At 42.5% G+C, this 12,035-nt stretch overlaps 1 long non-coding RNA gene across 2 annotated transcripts in view; it reads right to left on the bottom strand.

Annotated features, from left to right (window-relative positions):
• LOC136647856 (uncharacterized) overlaps positions 1 to 12,035 on the bottom strand; it is a 221,715-nt gene that overhangs the window by 98,493 nt on the left and 111,187 nt on the right. For both annotated transcript variants that reach the window (XR_010794306.1, XR_010794305.1), the window contains exon 2: positions 9,338 to 9,432. This is a non-coding gene — a long non-coding RNA (uncharacterized lncRNA). The remainder of the gene's footprint in view (positions 1 to 9,337; positions 9,433 to 12,035) is intronic.

The following is a 12,035-nucleotide window of genomic DNA, read 5'->3' as shown; positions in this document are numbered from 1 at the left end:
ATAAATTGTGCTGTTTATCTGAACTGACCCAGATAACACTTTTCACCGCTCTTTAAGCTCAGTTTATTTATGTGTCCTGTATGCGTGCATGCATGTTTTAATTGAAGGTATTTTGCTTTTTTTAAAAAAAAAATTGATTTCTTTTCTATTTTCCTTTCCCTGGTACATTTTGAGCATCTGGTATTAACAACCCTACTGCAATGCTGAGAATAAAGTGTTAGAGTTTTCAAACATATAACACCAGCTTTCCAAAAAATTAAAAAAAAAACAAAAAACAACCTCTGTAACAGCACTATAACACCGTGACACCCATTCAAGAAATATTTGGAAACAAACTAAATTTTGAGGGCAGTGATGCCTGGTTAGAGTTCCACCTCAGTAAAGCTAAGCTTTATTAATTGGAAGCAAACATGGAATGGCTGCAGCCTTGTTTTGCAGGAAGGAACTTCATGAATTTTCATTTATTTGACAAGTGAACTCAGTTCATTTATGAAGGATATGCTGTGGTCAATTTTGAACTGATGTTTACTACAGAAAAAAAAGAAGTAACTTCCTAAAGACTCCTGGGAACATTTTCCCTTCTTCCTGAATCCAGAGCTACAAATCAAGCCAGAATACTGTGTGAACTAGACAAGTACCTTAGGAGTTGCGGGGCCCAATTGGAAACATTTCTGACATGGCCCCAGGTTCACTTCAATATTTCCTTCCAATGTCCCTTAATATTATGTAATTCAAGACCAGTTAAAAAAATTAAAATATAAACAGTATAATCAAACACTACTGACTTTTTAAGAATTCAGAAGAAAATTACAATTGACGCTCTTGTCTATAAGAGGGCTCTCCAACTCTGGCCCATGGACCAGTTCCAGGCTTTGGAAAAAGCTCTCCCTCCTGCCCGTGAGCGCTGCTTACTGTTCTGCACCCCTGTGCCCAGTTCGACTTGAACGAAACACGGTGCCACAGCTGAAGAACAAGCGCCGCTCAAGTTGGGGAGGGCATTTTCGAGACACAACAGTTTCCAATTTGGAGACCTCTGATCTATAAAACCTGCAATGTGGTGTTAGGTGTTCATTGCAATGTGTTGTGTGCATTTGACAAGACTAGAGTAGATCACCCTAGTGTGTGTGACCCTTAGGCCATGGGGCCCAAATGGGAGCTTTTTATGAAACATCATTTTAACTGTGATCTTTTGAGCTTATTGTGCATTACTCTTTTTATGCTTTTTAATTTTTTTTAATTAATGCTTAGCATTGTTTTATCCATTGTACTGAAATATCATTTTGTAAGCCACCTTGAGGGCCCTTTAGCAGGGTGGAAAGGTGGGAGATAAATTCCTTAAATAAATGAATGAATGAATATTCATGTATAAATCAAAAAATTTGTGCCTAAAAATTGACCCTGAAAACCTGGGTTGACTTATACCTGGGTCAAAATAAAGCAGGAGCTTCTGGGAAGCTTAGCAGCTGTCTGATGAAGGGGTGGGTGGGACTGGGCCGAGAAGCAGGACACAGGGGGTGGAGGAAAAAGGAGAATTTTTACTAGTAATTATGATATTCAGAGGCAGCCATTTTAGCGTCTTCTCCAAACAGGTGGAGAAGTGAAGGCACTTATGAGAATTGCAGTCTGTATGAGGGCTGCTGCTATGAAAGTGCAGCACTTACTCCTCACAAAGCCTCCTCACACCTTCATAAGCACCGTCCAGTTTGGAGAAGAAGGTAAAATGCCTCCTTTTTCGTTTTGCTGCTGCATCAGAACATTCCTGGCAAGTCATTTTCAAAGAATTTCTCTCACCCCCCAAGTTTAGGGGTCTGGTTTTTAAAACACTAGGATGGAGTCCTCATTTCCATCTGAAACAAACTCCCAGGCTGCAATTCAATGCACCATCACTTAAGAATAACACTCATGGGAAGCAATGGGTCTACTTCTGAGTAAATGGGGTTGCAACTATGTGCAGTTGTGCATGCTCATGCGCATTTCTCACCCCCCTAAGTTTAACCCCCAACTTATCCAAGGGTCATAGAAAATGCCATTATTTTTTGCGCAAAACCTCCCTTCAACTTATCTGTGAGATCGACTTATAGGCAAGTATCTAAGGTGAATGGGACTGGCCCTGCCTATATTAGACATCTAGAGACACCCAGGGAAGCTCAGTAAAACTAAAAGCTTCAGAATTTAACACATTTGTGCCCGGCCCACAGGTGTACACATTTGATCCCTGTTGCATATACATATTTCTGTTGGGCAGAAATGGCTTAATTGGGAACGTATTTTTTCATCAGATCAGACTGGCCAGTGACATTTACCCTCCCCTTTCCACTCTCCCTTGAAGCCTTTGGAATGGCTTGTTCACTAAATGTAGTCCTTGATCTTTAGATGCGTTTGGGCTCCCTATGGCTCTTGTCTCCTCGCCCTTTGAGGAGTGGTTAGGTATAGACCATTTCATCTTTATTCGCTCTCATTCAGCCTTCTTTCAACCCCATGAAAATGATGTAATATCACAACTTATTTTCTATCTTTACAACCTTATGTCAGAATCCAGACATACTTGTGTAAGCTTTTAAAGGATTCCCAGAGCCATTTCTTCCATTGCAAGTTCTTGGTTCCCATGAGGGACAATGCTGGTGTGGGACAGAACCTTATCATGAGATCTCCCACATGCCCTATGTTTTCTGAAGCTGACAGCAGGGGGAAAGTGAATGGTGGAAAGAGCATCACTTCTTATTCTCAAGGGAACTGTAGTTCTGTAAGGAAGGCTAGGGCTCTCAAGTAGTGAACTACAAGTTCTAACCTTCTAGAACAGTTGATAGAAGTTCTGATAGTTAGTATGCAAACCAATATAAATGTGCAGTGCAGCGATATACATGAAACTCCTACTAGATCAGCTAAACTCATAGCATACACCATTTCATTAATGAAGACATTGTGATGAGAACACAATGATCATTGGCCATGACTGAGGTCAGCATTATTGATCCTCCCTAAAGCACTTAATTATTTGCATTTCACTTGATTCCACCACAAGGAGCAGGGAAGAATAAGATCTCTTTTGTGTGCTCAAGACATATAGGTCATAATATGAGATCAAACGGTTGTGACCTTGTCTTCCCATTGTGCTCCAGCTACTGTAGTACTGTTAATGCAGTGGTGCCCAAAGTCATGACCACTGCATTCAGAAAATGTGGTCCCTGTCCAGACTGCAGCTTTCTGTTCCACCCCTACGCCGCTTGTTCTCCTGGAAGACCTGGCACCAGGATGCTCTGGGATGCCGTATCTGTTGCCCGGTGTCACAGAAGGATGCGCAACAGGATGTCCTGGCAGGCACAACTGCCCAGAGTGTCTTGGTGCCTGGGTCTTCCAGGAGAACAAGCTGCATGGGAACAGAACCAAAAGGTTGTCGTGCAGAAGGCTTCTGCTGAACCCAGATCCGGTCCTCAGATCAGGGTTCAACCAGTCCTGTGTTAATGTATTGTTCAATATTAAGCAATATCAAATATTTAAAATGAGTTATAATGAAACCAAAGCCTGCATAAATCCGAATAACATTTTAATGAATTGATCTTATCCCCACACCCACTGGTGCTTCTTTGGCCACTGGCATTGTAGCTGAGTGAATGCAGTAATTGATACTTTGCACAATGCATTCATATTGCACCAATGAAGCACTAATATCACACTGATATCACACCAATGCAAGGATGGTGATACATAGATGACAGCCTTTGTGAGGGCATCCATGGATTCTAACATTACTGGGAGGACTGTGGCAGCATAGCTTAGCCTGGATGAATTTAGGACAGTGATTCTCAAACATTCCTGCTCCGTTACCTACCCAGCACAGAGCTCAGCAACCTGGAGGTTTTGCGATGATGTTATCACGTGATGATGTCACCACCAAAATGTCCAGGTTGCTGAGCTTTCGCATTCTTTTAAACGCAAAAATCCCACCACCATCTGTGCAGCAGTCTTTGGCCCATTCCAGGGCTCATCTTGTCATGTTCTCACTGACAAGCATTCCTTAGTCAGCAACAACACAACTCAATGAGTCCCAGAGCAGGCCAAAGACCACTGAGTACATAAATAAAGCAAAAGTTCAGCAACCCAAAAGGGTTGTGGGCAGAGTTATGCAGCCCACCAAAAATAGAGTCACAAAGCACTTGTAGGTTGTGATCCACAGTTTGAGAAATACTAACTTAGAGTATGGCAGTCAATACACTTGGATTTGCCATCAACGTGGCATCTAAATAGGACTGAGCAGTTATTCTAATGAGTAGGAGGGTCCTGAATATTTTCTTCAAAGAGAGAGAGAGAGAGAGAGAGAGAGAGAGGGGGGGGGGCTAGCATTTCTGGAGGGTAGAACAAAGTATTAAGTTTCTTCATGTTAGGATGCCGATGTAAAGTGCCTGTCTCCATCGGCTTCTGAACCAATTGCAGCTACAAAGTCAAAGTGGAGGCATCTCCTTTGCTGAAGGTGAGGGGGAAGGTGCATTACATGGGTGTCCAGGTGCCTGAATAAACTTACTGCTTTGCTCTCTTCCAGGAACACCAGTGCGCACGCGCGCGCGCGCGCGCGCACGCACGCACGCACGCACACACACACACACACACACACACATCATTTCGAGAGTATAATTTAAGTACAACATTACACAAAACAAAAGCCATCCATTTTTATCAAGCCAATGGTCAGGCCTACAGTGCCAGAAAGATATTGTAATTGGTTTTTATTTCACATCCTCAAATATTTAATGTAACCTTCTCGCAGAATGGATAGCAGCAGCCTAATTTCCCATGTCCTTCTACAAATGCATAGGGAAAGGATTTGGCTTTATGTCTGATGTCATTTGTACAAAAGGATTGGCTTCTTGGATTATAGAAATACTTTTGACTTGATTCAGTTATATCCAAATGCTTTTCCTCTGTGTGTAATTAGCAGCACTCCAGACACTTGGCCGGGCAGTCTCCTCTTTCCTCTGTTTTCAGTAACTCTGCTTCCCAATCCCTGCGTAATCCATTTCCTACATATGTCATCTCACCTTCACACACCTGACTAAATTATCCTTAGTCATAATTTGTTCTCTTAGCACTCATATGTGTCTGTTTGATATAATGGTACTTGAGTCACTTCTAATGTCATAAGTGCTAAGAACATGAAAAGTGTTGAGTGTATTTAATTAACTCTGCATTATTTGATCATTTTCACCATGATGGTTTCCCTGTACACCACTTGTGTATACAGAGGTAAACAAGGACTTAATCTATTCTTTTCTTCCCCAGGATCTGCCCTAGCTCTCCTGAAGAAGGAGCAGAAAAGCATTTGTTATACCTGTCTTATGTGAATATGAAATGGAGCTGGCAAGATCAAAAACTGCCCTCCAGCTTGGAAGGCAAGCACCATGATCAGGCTGCACTTGTAGCAAGATCATCTTGTCCTTGGAAATCATGCTTCTCTTTCTTCTTTGAGTTTCAATACAGTTCTACAAAAGTACCCTTGTATTTTGCAGATGAAAATAAAAGAGATTCTCTTGTAACAATGGGGGGGGAGGGCAAACAACCTAGCAACCAAAGGGAAAAAAACTGGGGCCTCATAAAAGCAATACAAGATTTTTTTTTCCCCTTGAAAATACAGTAGTGCCAACCAAGTATCCTCTACCCACGGCTGATTTTTTATTCTGTGGACTTTGTTATTCAGTCACCATCTTGCCAATGGTGGTGCTCATGCGCTGTAGCACACAACCTGAGAGGGCTCCAGTACATGCTACCAGGTATGTGATGAACATGAAGGGAACAAACCAGGCCAGAAAGTGAAGCTCTCTTTGTGAGACTGTATAGCCATCTTCAGAAACCAATGATTGTGCACACCCATTCATCAATGTATTTATCAAAAACATTTGTATTCCACCTTTCCACCCTTGCAGGAGCTCAAGGCAACTCACAATATATTAAAAATATGACATTTTATATATATATTTCAAATATATATATGAAAAATAATAAAGCAACCAATAGAAATACAAAGCAAAGATAGCAGCCAGTGAAAAAAAATGGCAGAGCCAAAAAAAAAAAAAAAAAGGCACACTAAGCAAAAGCTTCACAAAGCAGAAAAGTCTTAAGGACCTTGTGGAAGGCCAGCAAAGAGAGGGCAGTTCTATGTTTCAGGGGAAGGACACAGAGAAGGACTCAATATAGGTCATTACCCCCCAAATGCCCAGAGATGATGGCACCCAGAGCAGGTGGTCACCTGAAGTGACCTCACAAAGAAGCGGCATTAATAAATGGTTTCCACAAGAGGAGCACAGGGTGGCCAGTCCAGCTTCTTCCCAGTGCTAAGACAAAGTAAAACTGCTCCCTGGTAAGGAATCTTTTAGACTGGAGGTGGACTGGAGGAGGTTATGCAGTAATGTGAGGAGGGGGGTATCCCCAATTGCTGTTTCTACTGAGGGAATGTTGCACCTCCTGCTCATAAGCTGCCATTCAGCACCTGTGGCCAGGCACTACAGTCCCTCCTGCCTCATACCGCTCCTGAATCTTCCAAGATCTTTCTCGGATGCATAAAACTTAAAATTGAATGCAGTATGAGCCTGTGTTAAATTAACCTGGAGTAGATTTCAACTAAAAGGAAACATGAATTGAACCAGGTGCAATTCATTCGTTTATGATGCACTAGTTTCTCATCTTCCTAGTGAGAAAGCAAAGACAAGTATGACACAACAACCCAAAAGATGACCTTTAAAAAAAACTTCTGTGCAGTCTGCAGAAGCCAGTAAGATATGCCTACATTTTAACCTGGGTGAAACGCATCTCTCATTTCATTTGAAGCACAACTCCAAAAGCCCAACTCCCTGCTCCTCTGCATAGATTAAATTATTTTGTAACGGTATTGAAATGGCTTTGACTGTGGGACATCTCAGAAACACCTGTATAAGTGAAAGAGTTTGGATTTTTGCCTCTTTTAGAAAAAAATTTTCATGCCTCTGTTACTATGTACGCTGTGAAGCATCCACTAACATTAAATAAATAAATAAGGTCCAAATCCTAACCCACTTTCCAGCACTGGCATAGCTGTGCCAATGGGACGTGTGCTGCATCCTGCAGTTGGGGGGCACTCACAGAGACCTCCTCAAAGTAAGGGAATGTTTGTTTCCTTACCTAGGAGCTGCATTGCTCTTACGTTGGTGTTGGAAAGTGGGTTAGGATTGCGCTCTTAATCACCCAAGGCACTTTAGCACTTCAACATGTGCTTGCTTGAATCACAGTGTGCCAAGACTGTGCATTGGATAGACCTTGTTGAAGCAACTGATCAAGAGTGAAACATGGAGAAGAAGGTTCTGGTAACAGCACTTGTTCGGTGTAGCTTGGCTTGCCAGTGCTTTACAGTGGCATCACTACAGGGGTGCAGGTGGTGCAGGCTACTCCAGGTGTTTCACTAAGAAGAGGTGACACCACACTGGCTGAGCCTCCACCCAGTGATCATTGGCCCACTCTGGGCCCAGCCACCAGCTCTCTATGACAATCATGTTTTCACCACTCACTGGTGATAACGTGAAGCAACTGGGCCCAGAGCAGGCCAAAGAGCCAAAGAGAGGTGGTCTGGAGTCAGGCTTTTTGAATTTAAAGCAATGTGATAGCCCAAAAGGTCAGGGTGACTTGATTATGTCATTACATCACCCCAGACTTCCAGAACACTGAGTAAGTGGCTCACCGAGTGGCACCCATGCCAGGAAAGCCTCTGCTGTACAATGCCATGAATATTATTTCCCTTCGTTTTCTCACTATATGACCAGCTAGCAGTTTTTTTAAAAAAAGATATCGGGGCCAGCAGCCCTATTTTAAGGAAGTCAGGCAGGATCCTTTGATGACCTGAAACTAACAGCGGAAACATAAGATAAGGTTTGTCCCCAGCAAGGATCAAAACTACTCTTGCACTGAGCTGACACTATTATCTTTATGAAGGAAAGATGTTATGTATGAAGTAGCCCTCTTTTCATTCTGCTGCACTCATTGTTCTTCAGTTGCTAGGTGAAAGAGACTATTTTAAACTATTCTTAGAGAAAAAGGGAGTTGTAAAATGGCCAACTGCTCAGTTGTCTTTTGTGACAGAGAGAATCTGGTCCATATGCCCAAGCAGTAGAGCTCATGCAACAGCAGACAAATTGTTTTGAAATTAAAAGAGTAGTTAATTGGATTTTCTCTGCTATGTGGTAAAAAAGCTCTGCTTTTTTTTTTTAAGGATCATATTTACAGTAATCAATAATATTAAATAAAATAGGAAATGCACAGGCTAATAAAACTTTACAATATAACATTTTTTAAATATTTGATACCAAAAATAAGTTGGCTTTGGATACAAGAAGTAGAAACAAACAGCTGACCCTTCCAAAAAAAAACAAAAAAACCCCTAATTAAACAACATCAAAAGTTAAAAAAAAAAATGTACCATTTGCAAACTTTCTCAATAAGCCCAGAAACTGATTCAACCATTTATACCCCCATAACTCCCAAGTTTCTTTTATTGGGCCGATACGTATAAACTATATTTTGCTCTTGAATTTTGGGTCAAACCAGACTTGCACGCAAGCCACAATTCTCACCATATCCCCAGCAGCAATTTGTCTCTGAATCAATCATTTGAAGAAATCAGCACTTCAGGGGTGGATTCCAACTTGGGATGATTTTCAGTTTGAATTTGACCCACAGAGGAAAGTAAACCTCTCCCTCCCCAGAAACCCCAGTCTTGACCAAGATGGCCCCCCATGTGAGTGGCACACCTCTAGTCACAAAAAAAATTAGATGCAACAACACATGTGAAAAGACCCGAGTTGGCAACAACACATATATAAAGGATCTTGGTATCCTAGCAGATGACAAGCTGAACATGAGAGAGCAGTGTGATGTGGCTGCAAAAATAAAAAACAAATTTTAAAAATGCAATTCTGGGTTGCCTTCACAGAGACAGAGTCCAGATCATGAGAAGTAAACCTTTCCACTCTAGTCCGCACTAGTCAGACCTCAGTTAGAATATTGCACATCCTGTTCTGTGCACCATATTTTAAGGACACTGACAAATTGGAAGGGGCTGAAAGAAGGGCAGCAAAGATGGTGAGAAGTCTTGGAAATCAAAGCCAAAGAGAGAAAGTTAAATGGTCTGGGTATGATTATCCTAAAGAAGAGTGAGGAGAGATATAATAGCCATCTTCAGATATTTTGTAGTGGATTCTGTCTGTTCTGCTTCATCCCATAGGACTAGGTCCACAACATAGGGTGTGGGGTGTGTCATGGCAAGGTTAGGTTTCTTTCTATTGGGTCTCAAATCTGACTTTGGGCAGATGAGCCAGAATACCTCTTATGACATTCACAAAAGCCTCCATGTCGCTTCACTGCAGCCTTCAGATTCTCTGTTCCCTGTCTGAGTTGGTCAAGGCAGCAGAATTAAGTCTGGAAAAAAAATGACAAAGGAAAGCAGAACAGATGTTATTGTTTTACTATATTTTCTTAAACCTCATCCAGTTGGGAAAAAAAATGTTCTCTATGCTCAGACAGTGGGATCCCTGCTCTCCTGAGAACTGCAGCATATCTCATTCCTGCATGTCTCACTACTTCAGGAATAACCACATAAAAAAATATTGAGGTCTTTTGTTGCAAGGGTTGGTTTCAGCATCCAACACATTCTCTATGGTTCACGTCACTATGGTGTGACTCATCTCTGAGAACCAAATATAATGAGAAGACATCATTTACCGTTATAAGACATCATTTGCATGCTAAGATAATTACTGATACTGAAAAAATAGCTTTCAGTGACCCAACACTGCAATGTAGATTGATTGAAATACCTTCTGTTGGAAAATAAAAACATCTGAAATTAGAATGTGGTAACCTGGAATCTAGATATTCTAGAACTGCACTCAGTATTCGCCACTTTCTGTTTTAGCAGAGAACAGGAGAAATTAGCAGCTTCCACAAGGGAAACATTTTGGTTGAAAAATCTGTTTGTCAACTTTTGTTCCTAACTTAATGAATGCAATTTTCTCCTAGTTTCATGGGCAATTCCATTCAGTCAGAGATCACACAGTGAACTGTCACAATGCTATGCAAATAAACAAATTTAGCTCATAATTAGCAGGTTACAAACAAGCATTTTCACAAAGTATAAGAGGGGAAACATTTTTCAGCACCACTGTACATGTACGTTTGCAAAAAAAATTAGTTTGCAACAAATGTGTATGCAGAGACATTTGCAAAAAACACTATAAATGTTTGCAAAGGGGGAGATGAGTCGTTCAGTTCTAGCATATTCTCATAAAATCTTGAAGCAATTTGATAACAATCAAAAGGTCAGTGGTATTCTATGTTGCACAGAAAGGACAATATTAGAAATCTTTGCAATTCCTCTGCATTTAGCTGAACTCTTATGTTGGCCAATGCAAAAACAGGTGAGAAAACATGAGACTGTTAGGAATACCGCCGTACAAAATGACCAACAAGGGTCATTTTCATTCATTATTTTAAAGCAACAAAAAGGTATTCTATTCCAGACAATTTTATGCTCTCAGACCACCCATGAGAAACAATTTACCACAATTTTAACCCATGTGTTAACCCATGTGTCTAAGGAAAGAGGGTACTTGAAAGTTGGACCAAATAAAATTTAAACCAGAAGCAAGTCAATATTGCTAACAAGAGGATATCATTCAAGGACTTTATATGAATAATACTAACAACAAACCCAAAATATGCTCATGACAGGCAGCCCAATCCTGAGCTCTCATGGCACGCAGATTCGGCAGCACCAAAAACGGCTGCCACCGGATCCTGCACACCAAGGGCTACCATGGGGAGAAGAGGACTTTTGTCCCCTTCTCCCGCGTAAGGGAATTATCCCCATAATGGGGTAAAAGTGTTCATGTAAGGTGCCCCCACACAAACGGACAGGATCCAGTGCAGAGGCCCACTCCCTCCCCCCGGCACACCTCCCGTCCGCCTTCTCCCCACCTACCTCCTCCCAGACACACTCTGCCCTCTCTCCACTCTCCACCTGCCTCCCCCCTCCCTGGAACACCTCCTCCCTGCCTACCACCCACCCCGCTTACCGTGCCGTGGCTCGGTGGTACGTGCAACCACCAAGTGGCGGAGGCCAGGTGCCCACCCAGTGTTAGCCCAGCGCCGGCCAGTGCTGGGCTAGCACTGGTGCTCACCCAGCAGTAAGGCTCGCAAATGTCCCTTATGGCACATTTGCGACAGTGCGCACCAGCGGTCAGCCAGCGCACACTGTTCAGGATTAGGCTCTCAATTTTCACCAGGGCCTACACAAGCGGAACATGTATTCTGCTAGTGCATGTTGTCACAAAAGTGCTTTGCAACAGTGCCGATGCACTGGTAGAAAGGCCAGAACCTTCTTGGTGCCAACAGCAGTCATTGGGAGGTCTGCAAGAACTGTAAGTCCAGTGCAGGGACAGTGGAAGAGCAGGGGGAGGACTGAATGGGGCAGCAATAGGGGTGAGGGGCAGATCGGGTCCAGGAAGGGAGCAGAATTCATGGCACCAAAGCACACCATATCCAAACCCCCTTCCAGAGCCTGATCCGTCTTCACAGATAAACACAGACTTATGCCAGTGATATCACTGTGACCTGTTACAGCTGCTGGGTCTTATCCTAAGCAAGGGGACAAATAGCCCTTTACTCTGAGACCTCCAGCACCCAAAAATTCCCTTCAGAATGTAGTGTAGCCTGCTGCATTGCCATGCAGGGGACTACATTGGATTGGGCTGCCCGTCTGCTTGTTTTTAGCTGTGGTGTGCATGTTTTGCATTAGCCTGCCACAGTCTCACAGTGGTGGATTCTATTCGAAGAATGCACAGGAAGCAGGGCACTTAAATGTGGAGAATATTTTCCATGTGTGAACCCTGAAATGGAAAGAGACTTCCAGGTTGCAGGATGGCTGAATTAATAATACCTTACCTATGCCATATAAAGTGCCGTTCGACTGACGGTGAAGAAATTGGCTCCCAAAATTAGCTTCTCATTTGAAAGTCTTTCTA

This window comes from Tiliqua scincoides, chromosome 4 (genome assembly GCF_035046505.1).
Source record: "Tiliqua scincoides isolate rTilSci1 chromosome 4, rTilSci1.hap2, whole genome shotgun sequence".
NCBI classification, from domain to species: Eukaryota; Metazoa; Chordata; class Lepidosauria; order Squamata; family Scincidae; genus Tiliqua; species Tiliqua scincoides.
This window is presented reverse-complemented; position numbering and strand designations above follow the sequence as displayed.